The following is a 23,545-nucleotide window of genomic DNA, read 5'->3' as shown; positions in this document are numbered from 1 at the left end:
TATATATATTTCTCCGCCGAAATCACTTTTAAACCCATTTCCACCTTTTTTTCCCTTCTCTTCCTCTTACTTTTTTTTCACGTTTTTTTACGTTTTTCTCCTTTTCGCCTCTTTTCTGGGCGTATTATTCTTCTTTTTCTTCTTTTTTTTCGTCTAATGCATACCCCATCAGTGCAGCAATGCTTATTCAATACCGCCAGCAGATGGAGACACTGGGGGATAATTTTCTAAGGATTTATACTGATTTTTCCTGTCTGAATTGTCGCACAGAAAGTTGCAGGCCAAATATGTGTGACATTTCTGCGACTTTAGCTTCTAGAGCATTTTTACAACATTATACATAGGTGCTGAATACATAAAAAGCGACTGTTCAGCGACAGACAAGTCGCATCGGCTGAAAGTAGGCCAGAATGTCAGTCCATGTTGGAGCAGGTTTAGATACAGTCTAAAGTATAGATCTCAAAGTCTGTGCACAGAATTTAGCAAGGGCCTCGCACCTTCTGATGCATCAGGTAGGTGCACAATAGCATAGCCTAACCCTCTGTACTTTGGTCTATATTGATGCGGGACATAGACAGCCAGCTGATGACCAATCCATTAGTGCAATGGATGGCTGGAAGCATTTGTCTTTGCCTTTGCAATACCACAGAAGCAATGCATGGTCAATGTACAGCAATGACACACCTGTGTGAACAGCCAGGAGACCCCCCCCCCCCCCCCCATGTTATGTTACATAGTTACATAGTTAGTACGGTCGAAAAAAGACATATGTCCATCAAGTTCAACCAGGGAATTAAGGGGTAGGGGTGTGGCGCGATATTGGGGAAGGGATGAGATTTTATATTTCTTCATAAGCATTAATCTTATTTTGTCAATTAGGAACATTCAGCACCCACCCGCTATCAAGGCAGCTGCCTATCATGTCATGCCCTACCTGCACAGGTGTGCTGGCTACTCAAATGATCCAATTAAGGAGGCCATTTAGTCAGCAGCAGCAGAAGTCCTGTGCCTGGACGCTCCAACAGCGGCCAGACACAAGCAGAAGCAGAAGCAGCAGAAGCAGCAGCAGCACCACCTTTTGTTTTTTGGCTGCAGCAGCAGCAAGGCCCACAGGGCTGGCTAGCTGGCTAGCCAGCAAGCAGGTAGCAATGAAAGTAGGAATCTTTCTTTTTAACCCTGTAAGGGGGTGGTGCACTGTACCCGAAGATACTGCCATATCGGGTCAATGCATAGGGCGACGGAAGCAAGCTTCGAAATCGGCCCCCGTTCTCAAAAATCCATTTAATATATGGTCCCCAGATAGGGGACGTATCAGATATTAAACTGATAAGAACAGATACTACACTTGATCTTAGCCAAAAGGCCGAGAAGCGATAACCGTGAAAGGGGCGGGCCCAACAAGGTGCCCTTCATGGGCACTATCACTGCTTGCTGTCAGGGAGGCTGCCAGACAATTTTCCATGCACACTCTGGGCTGGGGGGCAGTCAACCACCAGTACACACAGCAGAACCTAAACCCATACCATTATTGCTAAGCAGCAAGACAGGGGCCCATTGCACTCCCACGGGGCCTTTTTAAATGCAATCCATAACCCGGATTTGCCAGGAACCCTTCTTACTCCTCCTACTTGCATGTGACACTGGGCTTAGGATCTGCATAGGAAACACACACACAAGCACACACCTACCTTTGTTGCCTGCAGATGCCTCCTTGGCTGTCCCCAAAGGGTATCAAACCAACACCCACGGGAAGCTGTAAGCATAGAGGACATGCCTGCACCCCATTGGACTTACCTGTGTGGGTTAAACCCGGGTTATTTGACAACCTATGGCGGTGATGGTTCTGCTCAGGCAGAGCAGTGCTGATGCTCCTCATAAAGCTGTCGCTGCTGTGAAGGTTCTAGGTGACATCACAAATCCCTATGGTTACATACACAACAAAGCTGGGTTGTTGTTGTTTACACTCTGCAAGGCCTGTGGAAGTGAGTGACATCATAGCACTGTAGTTCTGAGGGTTCTAGGTGGATGCAACAATCTCCTGTTGCTTCTATGAAGGCCATAATAGACGACATCACCAAACAGCTCCATAGTCACATACACAGCAAAGGAGAGATGTTGTTTACACCTAGTGATGTCAGTGGTATTGAGTGACATCACAGCACAGTGCTAAGGCTCCTGGGCCTGGACACAGCAGCGGCTGCAATATCTCAACGGAGAATACGTTTATATATATGTGTGTGTGTGCGCGTATATATATATATATATATATATATATATATATATATATATATATATATTTCTCCGCCGAAATCACTTTTAAACCCATTTCCACCTTTTTTTCCCTTCTCTTCCTCTTACTTTTTTTTCACGTTTTTTTACGTTTTTCTCCTTTTCGCCTCTTTTCTGGGCGTATTATTCTTCTTTTTCTTCTTTTTTTTTCGTCTAATGCATACCCCATCAGTGCAGCAATGCTTATTCAATACCGCCAGCAGATGGAGACACTGGGGGATAATTTTCTAAGGATTTATACTGATTTTTCCTGTCTGAATTTGTCGCACAGAAAGTTGCAGGCCAAATATGTGTGACATTTCTGCGACTTTAGCTTCTAGAGCATTTTTACAACATTATACATAGGTGCTGAATACATAAAAAGCGACTGTTCAGCGACAGACAAGTCGCATCGGCTGAAAGTAGGCCAGAATGTCAGTCCATGTTGGAGCAGGTTTAGATACAGTCTAAAGTATAGATCTCAAAGTCTGTGCACAGAATTTAGCAAGGGCCTCGCACCTTCTGATGCATCAGGTAGGTGCACAATAGCATAGCCTAACCCTCTGTACTTTGGTCTATATTGATGCGGGACATAGACAGCCAGCTGATGACCAATCCATTAGTGCAATGGATGGCTGGAAGCATTTGTCTTTGCCTTTGCAATACCACAGAAGCAATGCATGGTCAATGTACAGCAATGACACACCTGTGTGAACAGCCAGGAGACCCCCCCATGTTATGTTACATAGTTACATAGTTAGTACGGTCGAAAAAAGACATATGTCCATCAAGTTCAACCAGGGAATTAAGGGGTAGGGGTGTGGCGCGATATTGGGGAAGGGATGAGATTTTATATTTCTTCATAAGCATTAATCTTATTTTGTCAATTAGGAACATTCAGCACCCACCCGCTATCAAGGCAGCTGCCTATCATGTCATGCCCTACCTGCACAGGTGTGCTGGCTACTCAAATGATCCAATTAAGGAGGCCATTTAGTCAGCAGCAGCAGAAGTCCTGTGCCTGGACGCTCCAACAGCGGCCAGACACAAGCAGAAGCAGAAGCAGCAGAAGCAGCAGCAGCACCACCTTTTGTTTTTTGGCTGCAGCAGCAGCAAGGCCCACAGGGCTGGCTAGCTGGCTAGCCAGCAAGCAGGTAGCAATGAAAGTAGGAATCTTTCTTTTTAACCCTGTAAGGGGGTGGTGCACTGTACCCGAAGATACTGCCATATCGGGTCAATGCATAGGGCGACGGAAGCAAGCTTCGAAATCGGCCCCCGTTCTCAAAAATCCATTTAATATATGGTCCCCAGATAGGGGACGTATCAGATATTAAACTGATAAGAACAGATACTACACTTGATCTTAGCCAAAAGGCCGAGAAGCGATAACCGTGAAAGGGGCGGGCCCAACAAGGTGCCCTTCATGGGCACTATCACTGCTTGCTGTCAGGGAGGCTGCCAGACAATTTTCCATGCACACTCTGGGCTGGGGGGCAGTCAACCACCAGTACACACAGCAGAACCTAAACCCATACCATTATTGCTAAGCAGCAAGACAGGGGCCCATTGCACTCCCACGGGGCCTTTTTAAATGCAATCCATAACCCGGATTTGCCAGGAACCCTTCTTACTCCTCCTACTTGCATGTGACACTGGGCTTAGGATCTGCATAGGAAACACACACACAAGCACACACCTACCTTTGTTGCCTGCAGATGCCTCCTTGGCTGTCCCCAAACGGTATCAAACCAACACCCACGGGAAGCTGTAAGCATAGAGGACATGCCTGCACCCCATTGGACTTACCTGTGTGGGTTAAACCCGGGTTATTTGACAACCTATGGCGGTGATGGTTCTGCTCAGGCAGAGCAGTGCTGATGCTCCTCATAAAGCTGTCGCTGCTGTGAAGGTTCTAGGTGACATCACAAATCCCTATGGTTACATACACAACAAAGCTGGGTTGTTGTTGTTTACACTCTGCAAGGCCTGTGGAAGTGAGTGACATCATAGCACTGTAGTTCTGAGGGTTCTAGATGGATGCAACAATCTCCTGTTGCTTCTATGAAGGCCATAATAGACGACATCACCAAACAGCTCCATAGTCACATACACAGCAAAGGAGAGATGTTGTTTACACCTAGTGATGTCAGTGGTATTGAGTGACATCACAGCACAGTGCTAAGGCTCCTGGGCCTGGACACAGCAGCGGCTGCAATATCTCAACGGAGAATACGTTTATATATATGTGTGTGTGTGCGCGTATATATATATATATATATATATATATATATATATATATATATTTCTCCGCCGAAATCACTTTTAAACCCATTTCCACCTTTTTTTCCCTTCTCTTCCTCTTACTTTTTTTTCACGTTTTTTTACGTTTTTCTCCTTTTCGCCTCTTTTCTGGGCGTATTATTCTTCTTTTTCTTCTTTTTTTTCGTCTAATGCATACCCCATCAGTGCAGCAATGCTTATTCAATACCGCCAGCAGATGGAGACACTGGGGGATAATTTTCTAAGGATTTATACTGATTTTTCCTGTCTGAATTTGTCGCACAGAAAGTTGCAGGCCAAATATGTGTGACATTTCTGCGACTTTAGCTTCTAGAGCATTTTTACAACATTATACATAGGTGCTGAATACATAAAAAGCGACTGTTCAGCGACAGACAAGTCGCATCGGCTGAAAGTAGGCCAGAATGTCAGTCCATGTTGGAGCAGGTTTAGATACAGTCTAAAGTATAGATCTCAAAGTCTGTGCACAGAATTTAGCAAGGGCCTCGCACCTTCTGATGCATCAGGTAGGTGCACAATAGCATAGCCTAACCCTCTGTACTTTGGTCTATATTGATGCGGGACATAGACAGCCAGCTGATGACCAATCCATTAGTGCAATGGATGGCTGGAAGCATTTGTCTTTGCCTTTGCAATACCACAGAAGCAATGCATGGTCAATGTACAGCAATGACACACCTGTGTGAACAGCCAGGAGACCCCCCCCCCCCCATGTTATGTTACATAGTTACATAGTTAGTACGGTCGAAAAAAGACATATGTCCATCAAGTTCAACCAGGGAATTAAGGGGTAGGGGTGTGGCGCGATATTGGGGAAGGGATGAGATTTTATATTTCTTCATAAGCATTAATCTTATTTTGTCAATTAGGAACATTCAGCACCCACCCGCTATCAAGGCAGCTGCCTATCATGTCATGCCCTACCTGCACAGGTGTGCTGGCTACTCAAATGATCCAATTAAGGAGGCCATTTAGTCAGCAGCAGCAGAAGTCCTGTGCCTGGACGCTCCAACAGCGGCCAGACACAAGCAGAAGCAGAAGCAGCAGAAGCAGCAGCAGCACCACCTTTTGTTTTTTGGCTGCAGCAGCAGCAAGGCCCACAGGGCTGGCTAGCTGGCTAGCCAGCAAGCAGGTAGCAATGAAAGTAGGAATCTTTCTTTTTAACCCTGTAAGGGGGTGGTGCACTGTACCCGAAGATACTGCCATATCGGGTCAATGCATAGGGCGACGGAAGCAAGCTTCGAAATCGGCCCCCGTTCTCAAAAATCCATTTAACATATGGTCCCCAGATAGGGGACGTATCAGATATTAAACTGATAAGAACAGATACTACACTTGATCTTAGCCAAAAGGCCGAGAAGCGATAACCGTGAAAGGGGCGGGCCCAACAAGGTGCCCTTCATGGGCACTATCACTGCTTGCTGTCAGGGAGGCTGCCAGACAATTTTCCATGCACACTCTGGGCTGGGGGGCAGTCAACCACCAGTACACACAGCAGAACCTAAACCCATACCATTATTGCTAAGCAGCAAGACAGGGGCCCATTGCACTCCCACGGGGCCTTTTTAAATGCAATCCATAACCCGGATTTGCCAGGAACCCTTCTTACTCCTCCTACTTGCATGTGTCACTGGGCTTAGGATCTGCATAGGAAACACACACACAAGCACACACCTACCTTTGTTGCCTGCAGATGCCTCCTTGGCTGTTCCCAAACGGTATCAAACCAACACCCACGGGAAGCTGTAAGCATAGAGGACATGCCTGCACCCCATTGGACTTACCTGTGTGGGTTAAACCCGGGTTATTTGACAACCTATGGCGGTGATGGTTCTGCTCAGGCAGAGCAGTGCTGATGCTCCTCATAAAGCTGTCGCTGCTGTGAAGGTTCTAGGTGACATCACAAATCCCTATGGTTACATACACAACAAAGCTGGGTTGTTGTTGTTTACACTCTGCAAGGCCTGTGGAAGTGAGTGACATCATAGCACTGTAGTTCTGAGGGTTCTAGATGGATGCAACAATCTCCTGTTGCTTCTATGAAGGCCATAATAGACGACATCACCAAACAGCTCCATAGTCACATACACAGCAAAGGAGAGATGTTGTTTACACCTAGTGATGTCAGTGGTATTGAGTGACATCACAGCACAGTGCTAAGGCTCCTGGGCCTGGACACAGCAGCGGCTGCAATATCTCAACGGAGAATACGTTTATATATATGTGTGTGTGTGCGCATATATATATATATATATATATATATATATATATATATATATATTTCTCCGCCGAAATCACTTTTAAACCCATTTCCACCTTTTTTTCCCTTCTCTTCCTCTTACTTTTTTTTCACGTTTTTTTACGTTTTTCTCCTTTTCGCCTCTTTTCTGGGCGTATTATTCTTCTTTTTCTTCTTTTTTTTCGTCTAATGCATACCCCATCAGTGCAGCAATGCTTATTCAATACCGCCAGCAGATGGAGACACTGGGGGATAATTTTCTAAGGATTTATACTGATTTTTCCTGTCTGAATTTGTCGCACAGAAAGTTGCAGGCCAAATATGTGTGACATTTCTGCGACTTTAGCTTCTAGAGCATTTTTACAACATTATACATAGGTGCTGAATACATAAAAAGCGACTGTTCAGCGACAGACAAGTCGCATGGCTGAAAGTAGGCCAGAATGTCAGTCCATGTTGGAGCAGGTTTAGATACAGTCTAAAGTATAGATCTCAAAGTCTGTGCACAGAATTTAGCAAGGGCCTCGCACCTTCTGATGCATCAGGTAGGTGCACAATAGCATAGCCTAACCCTCTGTACTTTGGTCTATATTGATGCGGGACATAGACAGCCAGCTGATGACCAATCCATTAGTGCAATGGATGGCTGGAAGCATTTGTCTTTGCCTTTGCAATACCACAGAAGCAATGCATGGTCAATGTACAGCAATGACACACCTGTGTGAACAGCCAGGAGACCCCCCCCCCCCCCCATGTTATGTTACATAGTTACATAGTTAGTACGGTCGAAAAAAGACATATGTCCATCAAGTTCAACCAGGGAATTAAGGGGTAGGGGTGTGGCGCGATATTGGGGAAGGGATGAGATTTTATATTTCTTCATAAGCATTAATCTTATTTTGTCAATTAGGAACATTCAGCACCCACCCGCTATCAAGGCAGCTGCCTATCATGTCATGCCCTACCTGCACAGGTGTGCTGGCTACTCAAATGATCCAATTAAGGAGGCAATTTAGTCAGCAGCAGCAGAAGTCCTGTGCCTGGACGCTCCAACAGCGGCCAGACACAAGCAGAAGCAGAAGCAGCAGAAGCAGCAGAAGCAGAAGCAGCAGCAGCACCACCTTTTGTTTTTTGGCTGCAGCAGCAGCAAGGCCCACCGGGCTGGCTAGCTGGCTAGCCAGCAAGCAGGTAGCAATGAAAGTAGGAATCTTTCTTTTTAACCCTGTAAGGGGGTGGTGCACTGTACCCGAAAATACTGCCATATCGGGTCAATGCATAGGGCGACGGAAGCAAGCTTCGAAATCGGCCCCCGTTCTCAAAAATCCATTTAATATATGGTCCCCAGATAGGGGACGTATCAGATATTAAACTGATAAGAACAGATACTACACTTGATCTTAGCCAAAAGGCCGAGAAGCGATAACCGTGAAAGGGGCGGGCCCAACAAGGTGCCCTTCATGGGCACTATCACTGCTTGCTGTCAGGGAGGCTGCCAGACAATTTTCCATGCACACTCTGGGCTGGGGGGCAGTCAACCACCAGTACACACAGCAGAACCTAAACCCATACCATTATTGCTAAGCAGCAAGACAGGGGCCCATTGCACTCCCACGGGGCCTTTTTAAATGCAATCCATAACCCGGATTTGCCCGAAACCCTTCTTACTCCTCCTACTTGCATGTGACACTGGGCTTAGGATCTGCATAGGAAACACACACACAAGCACACACCTACCTTTGTTGCCTGCAGATGCCTCCTTGGCTGTCCCCAAACGGTATCAAACCAACACCCACGGGAAGCTGTAAGCATAGAGGACATGCCTGCACCCCATTGGACTTACCTGTGTGGGTTAAACCCGGGTTATTTGACAACCTATGGCGGTGATGGTTCTGCTCAGGCAGAGCAGTGCTGATGCTCCTCATAAAGCTGTCGCTGCTGTGAAGGTTCTAGGTGACATCACAAATCCCTATGGTTACATACACAACAAAGCTGGGTTGTTGTTGTTTACACTCTGCAAGGCCTGTGGAAGTGAGTGACATCATAGCACTGTAGTTCTGAGGGTTCTAGATGGATGCAACAATCTCCTGTTGCTTCTATGAAGGCCATAATAGACGACATCACCAAACAGCTCCATAGTCACATACACAGCAAAGGAGAGATGTTGTTTACACCTAGTGATGTCAGTGGTATTGAGTGACATCACAGCACAGTGCTAAGGCTCCTGGGCCTGGACACAGCAGCGGCTGCAATATCTCAACGGAGAATACGTTTATATATATGTGTGTGTGTGCGCGTATATATATATATATATACATATATATATATATATATATATATATATTTCTCCGCCGAAATCACTTTTAAACCCAATTCCACCTTTTTTTCCCTTCTCTTCCTCTTACTTTTTTTTCACGTTTTTTTACGTTTTTCTCCTTTTCGCCTCTTTTCTGGGCGTATTATTCTTCTTTTTCTTCTTTTTTTTCGTCTAATGCATACCCCATCAGTGCAGCAATGCTTATTCAATACCGCCAGCAGATGGAGACACTGGGGGATAATTTTCTAAGGATTTATACTGATTTTTCCTGTCTGAATTTGTCGCACAGAAAGTTGCAGGCCAAATATGTGTGACATTTCTGCGACTTTAGCTTCTAGAGCATTTTTACAACATTATACATAGGTGCTGAATACATAAAAAGCGACTGTTCAGCGACAGACAAGTCGCATCGGCTGAAAGTAGGCCAGAATGTCAGTCCATGTTGGAGCAGGTTTAGATACAGTCTAAAGTATAGATCTCAAAGTCTGTGCACAGAATTTAGCAAGGGCCTCGCACCTTCTGATGCATCAGGTAGGTGCACAATAGCATAGCCTAACCCTCTGTACTTTGGTCTATATTGATGCGGGACATAGACAGCCAGCTGATGACCAATCCATTAGTGCAATGGATGGCTGGAAGCATTTGTCTTTGCCTTTGCAATACCACAGAAGCAATGCATGGTCAATGTACAGCAATGACACACCTGTGTGAACAGCCAGGAGACCCCCCCCCCCCATGTTATGTTACATAGTTACATAGTTAGTACGGTCGAAAAAAGACATATGTCCATCAAGTTCAACCAGGGAATTAAGGGGTAGGGGTGTGGCGCGATATTGGGGAAGGGATGAGATTTTATATTTCTTCATAAGCATTAATCTTATTTTGTCAATTAGGAAGATTCAGCACCCACCCGCTATCAAGGCAGCTGCCTATCATGTCATGCCCTACCTGCACAGGTGTGCTGGCTACTCAAATGATCCAATTAAGGAGGCCATTTAGTCAGCAGCAGCAGAAGTCCTGTGCCTGGACGCTCCAACAGCGGCCAGACACAAGCAGAAGCAGAAGCAGCAGAAGCAGCAGCAGCACCACCTTTTGTTTTTTGGCTGCAGCAGCAGCAAGGCCCACAGGGCTGGCTAGCTGGCTAGCCAGCAAGCAGGTAGCAATGAAAGTAGGAATCTTTCTTTTTAACCCTGTAAGGGGGTGGTGCACTGTACCCGAAGATACTGCCATATCGGGTCAATGCATAGGGCGACGGAAGCAAGCTTCGAAATCGGCCCCCGTTCTCAAAAATCCATTTAATATATGGTCCCCAGATAGGGGACGTATCAGATATTAAACTGATAAGAACAGATACTACACTTGATCTTAGCCAAAAGGCCGAGAAGCGATAACCGTGAAAGGGGCGGGCCCAACAAGGTGCCCTTCATGGGCACTATCACTGCTTGCTGTCAGGGAGGCTGCCAGACAATTTTCCATGCACACTCTGGGCTGGGGGGCAGTCAACCACCAGTACACACAGCAGAACCTAAACCCATACCATTATTGCTAAGCAGCAAGACAGGGGCCCATTGCACTCCCACGGGGCCTTTTTAAATGCAATCCATAACCCGGATTTGCCAGGAACCCTTCTTACTCCTCCTACTTGCATGTGACACTGGGCTTAGGATCTGCATAGGAAACACACACACAAGCACACACCTACCTTTGTTGCCTGCAGATGCCTCCTTGGCTGTCCCCAAAGGGTATCAAACCAACACCCACGGGAAGCTGTAAGCATAGAGGACATGCCTGCACCCCATTGGACTTACCTGTGTGGGTTAAACCCGGGTTATTTGACAACCTATGGCGGTGATGGTTCTGCTCAGGCAGAGCAGTGCTGATGCTCCTCATAAAGCTGTCGCTGCTGTGAAGGTTCTAGGTGACATCACAAATCCCTATGGTTACATACACAACAAAGCTGGGTTGTTGTTGTTTACACTCTGCAAGGCCTGTGGAAGTGAGTGACATCATAGCACTGTAGTTCTGAGGGTTCTAGGTGGATGCAACAATCTCCTGTTGCTTCTATGAAGGCCATAATAGACGACATCACCAAACAGCTCCATAGTCACATACACAGCAAAGGAGAGATGTTGTTTACACCTAGTGATGTCAGTGGTATTGAGTGACATCACAGCACAGTGCTAAGGCTCCTGGGCCTGGACACAGCAGCGGCTGCAATATCTCAACGGAGAATACGTTTATATATATGTGTGTGTGTGCGCGTATATATATATATATATATATATATATATATATATATATATATTTCTCCGCCGAAATCACTTTTAAACCCATTTCCACCTTTTTTTCCCTTCTCTTCCTCTTACTTTTTTTTCACGTTTTTTTACGTTTTTCTCCTTTTCGCCTCTTTTCTGGGCGTATTATTCTTCTTTTTCTTCTTTTTTTTCGTCTAATGCATACCCCATCAGTGCAGCAATGCTTATTCAATACCGCCAGCAGATGGAGACACTGGGGGATAATTTTCTAAGGATTTATACTGATTTTTCCTGTCTGAATTTGTCGCACAGAAAGTTGCAGGCCAAATATGTGTGACATTTCTGCGACTTTAGCTTCTAGAGCATTTTTACAACATTATACATAGGTGCTGAATACATAAAAAGCGACTGTTCAGCGACAGACAAGTCGCATCGGCTGAAAGTAGGCCAGAATGTCAGTCCATGTTGGAGCAGGTTTAGATACAGTCTAAAGTATAGATCTCAAAGTCTGTGCACAGAATTTAGCAAGGGCCTCGCACCTTCTGATGCATCAGGTAGGTGCACAATAGCATAGCCTAACCCTCTGTACTTTGGTCTATATTGATGCGGGACATAGACAGCCAGCTGATGACCAATCCATTAGTGCAATGGATGGCTGGAAGCATTTGTCTTTGCCTTTGCAATACCACAGAAGCAATGCATGGTCAATGTACAGCAATGACACACCTGTGTGAACAGCCAGGAGACCCCCCCCCCCCCCATGTTATGTTACATAGTTACATAGTTAGTACGGTCGAAAAAAGACATATGTCCATCAAGTTCAACCAGGGAATTAAGGGGTAGGGGTGTGGCGCGATATTGGGGAAGGGATGAGATTTTATATTTCTTCATAAGCATTAATCTTATTTTGTCAATTAGGAACATTCAGCACCCACCCGCTATCAAGGCAGCTGCCTATCATGTCATGCCCTACCTGCACAGGTGTGCTGGCTACTCAAATGATCCAATTAAGGAGGCCATTTAGTCAGCAGCAGCAGAAGTCCTGTGCCTGGACGCTCCAACAGCGGCCAGACACAAGCAGAAGCAGAAGCAGCAGAAGCAGCAGCAGCACCACCTTTTGTTTTTTGGCTGCAGCAGCAGCAAGGCCCACAGGGCTGGCTAGCTGGCTAGCCAGCAAGCAGGTAGCAATGAAAGTAGGAATCTTTCTTTTTAACCCTGTAAGGGGGTGGTGCACTGTACCCGAAGATACTGCCATATCGGGTCAATGCATAGGGCGACGGAAGCAAGCTTCGAAATCGGCCCCCGTTCTCAAAAATCCATTTAATATATGGTCCCCAGATAGGGGACGTATCAGATATTAAACTGATAAGAACAGATACTACACTTGATCTTAGCCAAAAGGCCGAGAAGCGATAACCGTGAAAGGGGCGGGCCCAACAAGGTGCCCTTCATGGGCACTATCACTGCTTGCTGTCAGGGAGGCTGCCAGACAATTTTCCATGCACACTCTGGGCTGGGGGGCAGTCAACCACCAGTACACACAGCAGAACCTAAACCCATACCATTATTGCTAAGCAGCAAGACAGGGGCCCATTGCACTCCCACGGGGCCTTTTTAAATGCAATCCATAACCCGGATTTGCCAGGAACCCTTCTTACTCCTCCTACTTGCATGTGACACTGGGCTTAGGATCTGCATAGGAAACACACACACAAGCACACACCTACCTTTGTTGCCTGCAGATGCCTCCTTGGCTGTCCCCAAACGGTATCAAACCAACACCCACGGGAAGCTGTAAGCATAGAGGACATGCCTGCACCCCATTGGACTTACCTGTGTGGGTTAAACCCGGGTTATTTGACAACCTATGGCGGTGATGGTTCTGCTCAGGCAGAGCAGTGCTGATGCTCCTCATAAAGCTGTCGCTGCTGTGAAGGTTCTAGGTGACATCACAAATCCCTATGGTTACATACACAACAAAGCTGGGTTGTTGTTGTTTACACTCTGCAAGGCCTGTGGAAGTGAGTGACATCATAGCACTGTAGTTCTGAGGGTTCTAGATGGATGCAACAATCTCCTGTTGCTTCTATGAAGGCCATAATAGACGACATCACCAAACAGCTCCATAGTCACATACACAGCAAAGGAGAGATGTTGTTTACACCTAGTGATGTCAGTGGTATTGAGTGACATCACAGCACAGTGCTAAGGCTCCTGGGCCTGGACACAGCAGCGGCTGCAATATCTCAACGGAGAATACGTTTATATATATGTGTGTGTGTGCGCGTATATATATATATATATATATATATATATATATATATATATATATATTTCTCCGCCGAAATCACTTTTAAACCCATTTCCACCTTTTTTTCCCTTCTCTTCCTCTTACTTTTTTTTCACGTTTTTTTACGTTTTTCTCCTTTTCGCCTCTTTTCTGGGCGTATTATTCTTCTTTTTCTTCTTTTTTTTCGTCTAATGCATACCCCATCAGTGCAGCAATGCTTATTCAATACCGCCAGCAGATGGAGACACTGGGGGATAATTTTCTAAGGATTTATACTGATTTTTCCTGTCTGAATTTGTCGCACAGAAAGTTGCAGGCCAAATATGTGTGACATTTCTGCGACTTTAGCTTCTAGAGCATTTTTACAACATTATACATAGGTGCTGAATACATAAAAAGCGACTGTTCAGCGACAGACAAGTCGCATCGGCTGAAAGTAGGCCAGAATGTCAGTCCATGTTGGAGCAGGTTTAGATACAGTCTAAAGTATAGATCTCAAAGTCTGTGCACAGAATTTAGCAAGGGCCTCGCACCTTCTGATGCATCAGGTAGGTGCACAATAGCATAGCCTAACCCTCTGTACTTTGGTCTATATTGATGCGGGACATAGACAGCCAGCTGATGACCAATCCATTAGTGCAATGGATGGCTGGAAGCATTTGTCTTTGCCTTTGCAATACCACAGAAGCAATGCATGGTCAATGTACAGCAATGACACACCTGTGTGAACAGCCAGGAGACCCCCCCCCCCCCCCATGTTATGTTACATAGTTACATAGTTAGTACGGTCGAAAAAAGACATATGTCCATCAAGTTCAACCAGGGAATTAAGGGGTAGGGGTGTGGCGCGATATTGGGGAAGGGATGAGATTTTATATTTCTTCATAAGCATTAATCTTATTTTGTCAATTAGGAACATTCAGCACCCACCCGCTATCAAGGCAGCTGCCTATCATGTCATGCCCTACCTGCACAGGTGTGCTGGCTACTCAAATGATCCAATTAAGGAGGCCATTTAGTCAGCAGCAGCAGAAGTCCTGTGCCTGGACGCTCCAACAGCGGCCAGACACAAGCAGAAGCAGAAGCAGCAGAAGCAGCAGCAGCACCACCTTTTGTTTTTTGGCTGCAGCAGCAGCAAGGCCCACAGGGCTGGCTAGCTGGCTAGCCAGCAAGCAGGTAGCAATGAAAGTAGGAATCTTTCTTTTTAACCCTGTAAGGGGGTGGTGCACTGTACCCGAAGATACTGCCATATCGGGTCAATGCATAGGGCGACGGAAGCAAGCTTCGAAATCGGCCCCCGTTCTCAAAAATCCATTTAATATATGGTCCCCAGATAGGGGACGTATCAGATATTAAACTGATAAGAACAGATACTACACTTGATCTTAGCCAAAAGGCCGAGAAGCGATAACCGTGAAAGGGGCGGGCCCAACAAGGTGCCCTTCATGGGCACTATCACTGCTTGCTGTCAGGGAGGCTGCCAGACAATTTTCCATGCACACTCTGGGCTGGGGGGCAGTCAACCACCAGTACACACAGCAGAACCTAAACCCATACCATTATTGCTAAGCAGCAAGACAGGGGCCCATTGCACTCCCACGGGGCCTTTTTAAATGCAATCCATAACCCGGATTTGCCAGGAACCCTTCTTACTCCTCCTACTTGCATGTGTCACTGGGCTTAGGATCTGCATAGGAAACACACACACAAGCACACACCTACCTTTGTTGCCTGCAGATGCCTCCTTGGCTGTCCCCAAACGGTATCAAACCAACACCCACGGGAAGCTGTAAGCATAGAGGACATGCCTGCACCCCATTGGACTTACCTGTGTGGGTTAAACCCGGGTTATTTGACAACCTATGGCGGTGATGGTTCTGCTCAGGCAGAGCAGTGCTGATGCTCCTCATAAAGCTGTCGCTGCTGTGAAGGTTCTAGGTGACATCACAAATCCCTATGGTTACATACACAACAAAGCTGGGTTGTTGTTGTTTACACTCTGCAAGGCCTGTGGAAGTGAGTGACATCATAGCACTGTAGTTCTGAGGGTTCTAGATGGATGCAACAATCTCCTGTTGCTTCTATGAAGGCCATAATAGACGACATCACCAAACAGCTCCATAGTCACATACACAGCAAAGGAGAGATGTTGTTTACACCTAGTGATGTCAGTGGTATTGAGTGACATCACAGCACAGTGCTAAGGCTCCTGGGCCTGGACACAGCAGCGGCTGCAATATCTCAACGGAGAATACGTTTATATATATGTGTGTGTGTGCGCATATATATATATATATATATATATATATATATATATATATATATATATATATATTTCTCCGCCGAAATCACTTTTAAACCCATTTCCACCTTTTTTTCCCTTCTCTTCCTCTTACTTTTTTTTCACGTTTTTTTACGTTTTTCTCCTTTTCGCCTCTTTTCTGGGCGTATTATTCTTCTTTTTCTTCTTTTTTTTCGTCTAATGCATACCCCATCAGTGCAGCAATGCTTATTCAATACCGCCAGCAGATGGAGACACTGGGGGATAATTTTCTAAGGATTTATACTGATTTTTCCTGTCTGAATTTGTCGCACAGAAAGTTGCAGGCCAAATATGTGTGACATTTCTGCGACTTTAGCTTCTAGAGCATTTTTACAACATTATACATAGGTGCTGAATACATAAAAAGCGACTGTTCAGCGACAGACAAGTCGCATCGGCTGAAAGTAGGCCAGAATGTCAGTCCATGTTGGAGCAGGTTTAGATACAGTCTAAAGTATAGATCTCAAAGTCTGTGCACAGAATTTAGCAAGGGCCTCGCACCTTCTGATGCATCAGGTAGGTGCACAATAGCATAGCCTAACCCTCTGTACTTTGGTCTATATTGATGCGGGACATAGACAGCCAGCTGATGACCAATCCATTAGTGCAATGGATGGCTGGAAGCATTTGTCTTTGCCTTTGCAATACCACAGAAGCAATGCATGGTCAATGTACAGCAATGACACACCTGTGTGAACAGCCAGGAGACCCCCCCCCCCCCCCATGTTATGTTACATAGTTACATAGTTAGTACGGTCGAAAAAAGACATATGTCCATCAAGTTCAACCAGGGAATTAAGGGGTAGGGGTGTGGCGCGATATTGGGGAAGGGATGAGATTTTATATTTCTTCATAAGCATTAATCTTATTTTGTCAATTAGGAACATTCAGCACCCACCCGCTATCAAGGCAGCTGCCTATCATGTCATGCCCTACCTGCACAGGTGTGCTGGCTACTCAAATGATCCAATTAAGGAGGCAATTTAGTCAGCAGCAGCAGAAGTCCTGTGCCTGGACGCTCCAACAGCGGCCAGACACAAGCAGAAGCAGAAGCAGCAGAAGCAGCAGAAGCAGAACCACCTTTTGTTTTTTGGCTGCAGCAGCAGCAAGGCCCACCGGGCTGGCTAGCTGGCTAGCCAGCAAGCAGGTAGCAATGAAAGTAGGAATCTTTCTTTTTAACCCTGTAAGGGGGTGGTGCACTGTACCCGAAAATACTGCCATATCGGGTCAATGCATAGGGCGACGGAAGCAAGCTTCGAAATCGGCCCCCGTTCTCAAAAATCCATTTAATATATGGTCCCCAGATAGGGGACGTATCAGATATTAAACTGATAAGAACAGATACTACACTTGATCTTAGCCAAAAGGCCGAGAAGCGATAACCGTGAAAGGGGCGGGCCCAACAAGGTGCCCTTCATGGGCACTATCACTGCTTGCTGTCAGGGAGGCTGCCAGACAATTTTCCATGCACACTCTGGGCTGGGGGGCAGTCAACCACCAGTACACACAGCAGAACCTAAACCCATACCATTATTGCTAAGCAGCAAGACAGGGGCCCATTGCACTCCCACGGGGCCTTTTTAAATGCAATCCATAACCCGGATTTGCCCGAAACCCTTCTTACTCCTCCTACTTGCATGTGACACTGGGCTTAGGATCTGCATAGGAAACACACACACAAGCACACACCTACCTTTGTTGCCTGCAGATGCCTCCTTGGCTGTCCCCAAACGGTATCAAACCAACACCCACGGGAAGCTGTAAGCATAGAGGACATGCCTGCACCCCATTGGACTTACCTGTGTGGGTTAAACCCGGGTTATTTGACAACCTATGGCGGTGATGGTTCTGCTCAGGCAGAGCAGTGCTGATGCTCCTCATAAAGCTGTCGCTGCTGTGAAGGTTCTAGGTGACATCACAAATCCCTATGGTTACATACACAACAAAGCTGGGTTGTTGTTGTTTACACTCTGCAAGGCCTGTGGAAGTGAGTGACATCATAGCACTGTAGTTCTGAGGGTTCTAGATGGATGCAACAATCTCCTGTTGCTTCTATGAAGGCCATAATAGACGACATCACCAAACAGCTCCATAGTCACATACACAGCAAAGGAGAGATGTTGTTTACACCTAGTGATGTCAGTGGTATTGAGTGACATCACAGCACAGTGCTAAGGCTCCTGGGCCTGGACACAGCAGCGGCTGCAATATCTCAACGGAGAATACGTTTATATATATGTGTGTGTGTGCGCGTATATATATATATATATACATATATATATATATATATATATATATATATATATATTTCTCCGCCGAAATCACTTTTAAACCCAATTCCACCTTTTTTTCCCTTCTCTTCCTCTTACTTTTTTTTCACGTTTTTTTACGTTTTTCTCCTTTTCGCCTCTTTTCTGGGCGTATTATTCTTCTTTTTCTTCTTTTTTTTCGTCTAATGCATACCCCATCAGTGCAGCAATGCTTATTCAATACCGCCAGCAGATGGAGACACTGGGGGATAATTTTCTAAGGATTTATACTGATTTTTCCTGTCTGAATTTGTCGCACAGAAAGTTGCAGGCCAAATATGTGTGACATTTCTGCGACTTTAGCTTCTAGAGCATTTTTACAACATTATACATAGGTGCTGAATACATAAAAAGCGACTGTTCAGCGACAGACAAGTCGCATCGGCTGAAAGTAGGCCAGAATGTCAGTCCATGTTGGAGCAGGTTTAGATACAGTCTAAAGTATAGATCTCAAAGTCTGTGCACAGAATTTAGCAAGGGCCTCGCACCTTCTGATGCATCAGGTAGGTGCACAATAGCATAGCCTAACCCTCTGTACTTTGGTCTATATTGATGCGGGACATAGACAGCCAGCTGATGACCAATCCATTAGTGCAATGGATGGCTGGAAGCATTTGTCTTTGCCTTTGCAATACCACAGAAGCAATGCATGGTCAATGTACAGCAATGACACACCTGTGTGAACAGCCAGGAGACCCCCCCCCCCCCATGTTATGTTACATAGTTACATAGTTAGTACGGTCGAAAAAAGACATATGTCCATCAAGTTCAACCAGGGAATTAAGGGGTAGGGGTGTGGCGCGATATTGGGGAAGGGATGAGATTTTATATTTCTTCATAAGCATTAATCTTATTTTGTCAATTAGGAACATTCAGCACCCACCCGCTATCAAGGCAGCTGCCTATCATGTCATGCCCTACCTGCACAGGTGTGCTGGCTACTCAAATGATCCAATTAAGGAGGCCATTTAGTCAGCAGCAGCAGAAGTCCTGTGCCTGGACGCTCCAACAGCGGCCAGACACAAGCAGAAGCAGAAGCAGCAGAAGCAGCAGCAGCACCACCTTTTGTTTTTTGGCTGCAGCAGCAGCAAGGCCCACAGGGCTGGCTAGCTGGCTAGCCAGCAAGCAGGTAGCAATGAAAGTAGGAATCTTTCTTTTTAACCCTGTAAGGGGGTGGTGCACTGTACCCGAAGATACTGCCATATCGGGTCAATGCATAGGGCGACGGAAGCAAGCTTCGAAATCGGCCCCCGTTCTCAAAAATCCATTTAATATATGGTCCCCAGATAGGGGACGTATCAGATATTAAACTGATAAGAACAGATACTACACTTGATCTTAGCCAAAAGGCCGAGAAGCGATAACCGTGAAAGGGGCGGGCCCAACAAGGTGCCCTTCATGGGCACTATCACTGCTTGCTGTCAGGGAGGCTGCCAGACAATTTTCCATGCACACTCTGGGCTGGGGGGCAGTCAACCACCAGTACACACAGCAGAACCTAAACCCATACCATTATTGCTAAGCAGCAAGACAGGGGCCCATTGCACTCCCACGGGGCCTTTTTAAATGCAATCCATAACCCGGATTTGCCAGGAACCCTTCTTACTCCTCCTACTTGCATGTGTCACTGGGCTTAGGATCTGCATAGGAAACACACACACAAGCACACACCTACCTTTGTTGCCTGCAGATGCCTCCTTGGCTGTCCCCAAACGGTATCAAACCAACACCCACGGGAAGCTGTAAGCATAGAGGACATGCCTGCACCCCATTGGACTTACCTGTGTGGGTTAAACCCGGGTTATTTGACAACCTATGGCGGTGATGGTTCTGCTCAGGCAGAGCAGTGCTGATGCTCCTCATAAAGCTGTCGCTGCTGTGAAGGTTCTAGGTGACATCACAAATCCCTATGGTTACATACACAACAAAGCTGGGTTGTTGTTGTTTACACTCTGCAAGGCCTGTGGAAGTGAGTGACATCATAGCACTGTAGTTCTGAGGGTTCTAGATGGATGCAACAATCTCCTGTTGCTTCTATGAAGGCCATAATAGACGACATCACCAAACAGCTCCATAGTCACATACACAGCAAAGGAGAGATGTTGTTTACACCTAGTGATGTCAGTGGTATTGAGTGACATCACAGCACAGTGCTAAGGCTCCTGGGCCTGGACACAGCAGCGGCTGCAATATCTCAACGGAGAATACGTTTATATATATGTGTGTGTGTGCGCGTATATATATATATATATATATATATATATATATATATATATATTTCTCCGCCGAAATCACTTTTAAACCCATTTCCACCTTTTTTTCCCTTCTCTTCCTCTTACTTTTTTTTCACGTTTTTTTACGTTTTTCTCCTTTTCGCCTCTTTTCTGGGCGTATTATTCTTCTTTTTCTTCTTTTTTTTCGTCTAATGCATACCCCATCAGTGCAGCAATGCTTATTCAATACCGCCAGCAGATGGAGACACTGGGGGATAATTTTCTAAGGATTTATACTGATTTTTCCTGTCTGAATTTGTCGCACAGAAAGTTGCAGGCCAAATATGTGTGACATTTCTGCGACTTAAGCTTCTAGAGCATTTTTACAACATTATACATAGGTGCTGAATACATAAAAAGCGACTGTTCAGCGACAGACAAGTCGCATCGGCTGAAAGTAGGCCAGAATGTCAGTCCATGTTGGAGCAGGTTTAGATACAGTCTAAAGTATAGATCTCAAAGTCTGTGCACAGAATTTAGCAAGGGCCTCGCACCTTCTGATGCATCAGGTAGGTGCACAATAGCATAGCCTAACCCTCTGTACTTTGGTCTATATTGATGCGGGACATAGACAGCCAGCTGATGACCAATCCATTAGTGCAATGGATGGCTGGAAGCATTTGTCTTTGCCTTTGCAATACCACAGAAGCAATGCATGGTCAATGTACAGCAATGACACACCTGTGTGAACAGCCAGGAGACCCCCCCCCCCCCCCCATGTTATGTTACATAGTTACATAGTTAGTACGGTCGAAAAAAGACATATGTCCATCAAGTTCAACCAGGGAATTAAGGGGTAGGGGTGTGGCGCGATATTGGGGAAGGGATGAGATTTTATATTTCTTCATAAGCATTAATCTTATTTTGTCAATTAGGAACATTCAGCACCCACCCGCTATCAAGGCAGCTGCCTATCATGTCATGCCCTACCTGCACAGGTGTGCTGGCTACTCAAATGATCCAATTAAGGAGGCCATTTAGTCAGCAGCAGCAGAAGTCCTGTGCCTGGACGCTCCAACAGCGGCCAGACACAAGCAGAAGCAGAAGCAGCAGAAGCAGCAGCAGCACCACCTTTTGTTTTTTGGCTGCAGCAGCAGCAAGGCCCACCGGGCTGGCTAGCTGGCTAGCCAGCAAGCAGGTAGCAATGAAAGTAGGAATCTTTCTTTTTAACCCTGTAAGGGGGTGGTGCACTGTACCCGAAGATACTGCCATATCGGGTCAATGCATAGGGCGACGGAAGCAAGCTTCGAAATCGGCCCCCGTTCTCAAAAATCCATTTAATATATGGTCCCCAGATAGGGGACGTATCAGATATTAAACTGATAAGAACAGATACTACACTTGATCTTAGCCAAAAGGCCGAGAAGCGATAACCGTGAAAGGGGCGGGCCCAACAAGGTGCCCTTCATGGGCACTATCACTGCTTGCTGTCAGGGAGGCTGCCAGACAATTTTCCATGCACACTCTGGGCTGGGGGGCAGTCAACCACCAGTACACACAGCAGAACCTAAACCCATACCATTATTGCTAAGCAGCAAGACAGGGGCCCATTGCACTCCCACGGGGCCTTTTTAAATGCAATCCATAACCCGGATTTGCCAGGAACCCTTCTTACTCCTCCTACTTGCATGTGACACTGGGCTTAGGATCTGCATAGGAAACACACACACAAGCACACACCTACCTTTGTTGCCTGCAGATGCCTCCTTGGCTGTCCCCAAACGGTATCAAACCAACACCCACGGGAAGCTGTAAGCATAGAGGACATGCCTGCACCCCATTGGACTTACCTGTGTGGGTTAAACCCGGGTTATTTGACAACCTATGGCGGTGATGGTTCTGCTCAGGCAGAGCAGTGCTGATGCTCCTCATAAAGCTGTCGCTGCTGTGAAGGTTCTAGGTGACATCACAAATCCCTATGGTTACATACACAACAAAGCTGGGTTGTTGTTGTTTACACTCTGCAAGGCCTGTGGAAGTGAGTGACATCATAGCACTGTAGTTCTGAGGGTTCTAGATGGATGCAACAATCTCCTGTTGCTTCTATGAAGGCCATAATAGACGACATCACCAAACAGCTCCATAGTCACATACACAGCAAAGGAGAGATGTTGTTTACACCTAGTGATGTCAGTGGTATTGAGTGACATCACAGCACAGTGCTAAGGCTCCTGGGCCTGGACACAGCAGCGGCTGCAATATCTCAACGGAGAATACGTTTATATATATGTGTGTGTGTGCGCGTATATATATATATATATACATATATATATATATATATATATATATATATATATATATATATATTTCTCCGCCGAAATCACTTTTAAACCCATTTCCACCTTTTTTTCCCTTCTCTTCCTCTTACTTTTTTTTCACGTTTTTTTACGTTTTTCTCCTTTTCGCCTCTTTTCTGGGCGTATTATTCTTCTTTTTCTTCTTTTTTTTCGTCTAATGCATACCCCATCAGTGCAGCAATGCTTATTCAATACCGCCAGCAGATGGAGACACTGGGGGATAATTTTCTAAGGATTTATACTGATTTTTCCTGTCTGAATTTGTCGCACAGAAAGTTGCAGGCCAAATATGTGTGACATTTCTGCGACTTTAGCTTCTAGAGCATTTTTACAACATTATACATAGGTGCTGAATACATAAAAAGCGACTGTTCAGCGACAGACAAGTCGCATCGGCTGAAAGTAGGCCAGAATGTCAGTCCATGTTGGAGCAGGTTTAGATACAGTCTAAAGTATAGATCTCAAAGTCTGTGCACAGAATTTAGCAAGGGCCTCGCACCTTCTGATGCATCAGGTAGGTGCACAATAGCATAGCCTAACCCTCTGTACTTTGGTCTATATTGATGCGGGACATAGACAGCCAGCTGATGACCAATCCATTAGTGCAATGGATGGCTGGAAGCATTTGTCTTTGCCTTTGCAATACCACAGAAGCAATGCATGGTCAATGTACAGC

General features: G+C 45.8%; 10 non-coding genes across 10 annotated transcripts; all 10 read right to left on the bottom strand.

Annotated features, from left to right (window-relative positions):
* Window positions 1-1,184: 1,184 nt before the first annotated feature.
* On the bottom strand, window positions 1,185-1,375 carry LOC130334748 (U2 spliceosomal RNA). The gene has a single exon (XR_008876500.1). It is a non-coding gene; the product is annotated as a U2 spliceosomal RNA (small nuclear RNA).
* Window positions 1,376-3,464: 2,089 nt separating this feature from the next.
* On the bottom strand, window positions 3,465-3,655 carry LOC130334747 (U2 spliceosomal RNA). The gene has a single exon (XR_008876499.1). It is a non-coding gene; the product is annotated as a U2 spliceosomal RNA (small nuclear RNA).
* A 2,088-nt stretch (window positions 3,656-5,743) lies between these two features.
* LOC130334696 (U2 spliceosomal RNA) lies at window positions 5,744-5,934 on the bottom strand. The gene has a single exon (XR_008876461.1). It is a non-coding gene; the product is annotated as a U2 spliceosomal RNA (small nuclear RNA).
* Window positions 5,935-8,038: 2,104 nt separating this feature from the next.
* LOC130334692 (U2 spliceosomal RNA) lies at window positions 8,039-8,229 on the bottom strand. The gene has a single exon (XR_008876457.1). It is a non-coding gene; the product is annotated as a U2 spliceosomal RNA (small nuclear RNA).
* A 2,091-nt stretch (window positions 8,230-10,320) lies between these two features.
* On the bottom strand, window positions 10,321-10,511 carry LOC130334746 (U2 spliceosomal RNA). The gene has a single exon (XR_008876498.1). It is a non-coding gene; the product is annotated as a U2 spliceosomal RNA (small nuclear RNA).
* Window positions 10,512-12,600: 2,089 nt separating this feature from the next.
* On the bottom strand, window positions 12,601-12,791 carry LOC130334745 (U2 spliceosomal RNA). The gene has a single exon (XR_008876497.1). It is a non-coding gene; the product is annotated as a U2 spliceosomal RNA (small nuclear RNA).
* A 2,094-nt stretch (window positions 12,792-14,885) lies between these two features.
* LOC130334743 (U2 spliceosomal RNA) lies at window positions 14,886-15,076 on the bottom strand. Its single transcript, XR_008876496.1, has one exon. It is a non-coding gene; the product is annotated as a U2 spliceosomal RNA (small nuclear RNA).
* Window positions 15,077-17,179: 2,103 nt separating this feature from the next.
* On the bottom strand, window positions 17,180-17,370 carry LOC130334691 (U2 spliceosomal RNA). The gene has a single exon (XR_008876456.1). It is a non-coding gene; the product is annotated as a U2 spliceosomal RNA (small nuclear RNA).
* A 2,100-nt stretch (window positions 17,371-19,470) lies between these two features.
* On the bottom strand, window positions 19,471-19,661 carry LOC130334742 (U2 spliceosomal RNA). The gene has a single exon (XR_008876495.1). It is a non-coding gene; the product is annotated as a U2 spliceosomal RNA (small nuclear RNA).
* Window positions 19,662-21,752: 2,091 nt separating this feature from the next.
* On the bottom strand, window positions 21,753-21,943 carry LOC130334741 (U2 spliceosomal RNA). Its single transcript, XR_008876494.1, has one exon. It is a non-coding gene; the product is annotated as a U2 spliceosomal RNA (small nuclear RNA).
* Window positions 21,944-23,545: the final 1,602 nt, after the last annotated feature.

Source organism: Hyla sarda, unplaced genomic scaffold, assembly GCF_029499605.1.
Source record: "Hyla sarda isolate aHylSar1 unplaced genomic scaffold, aHylSar1.hap1 scaffold_440, whole genome shotgun sequence".
NCBI classification, from domain to species: Eukaryota; Metazoa; Chordata; class Amphibia; order Anura; family Hylidae; genus Hyla; species Hyla sarda.
The sequence above is the reverse complement of the archived record's forward strand: the minus strand, read 5'-3'. Positions and strand labels throughout refer to the sequence as shown.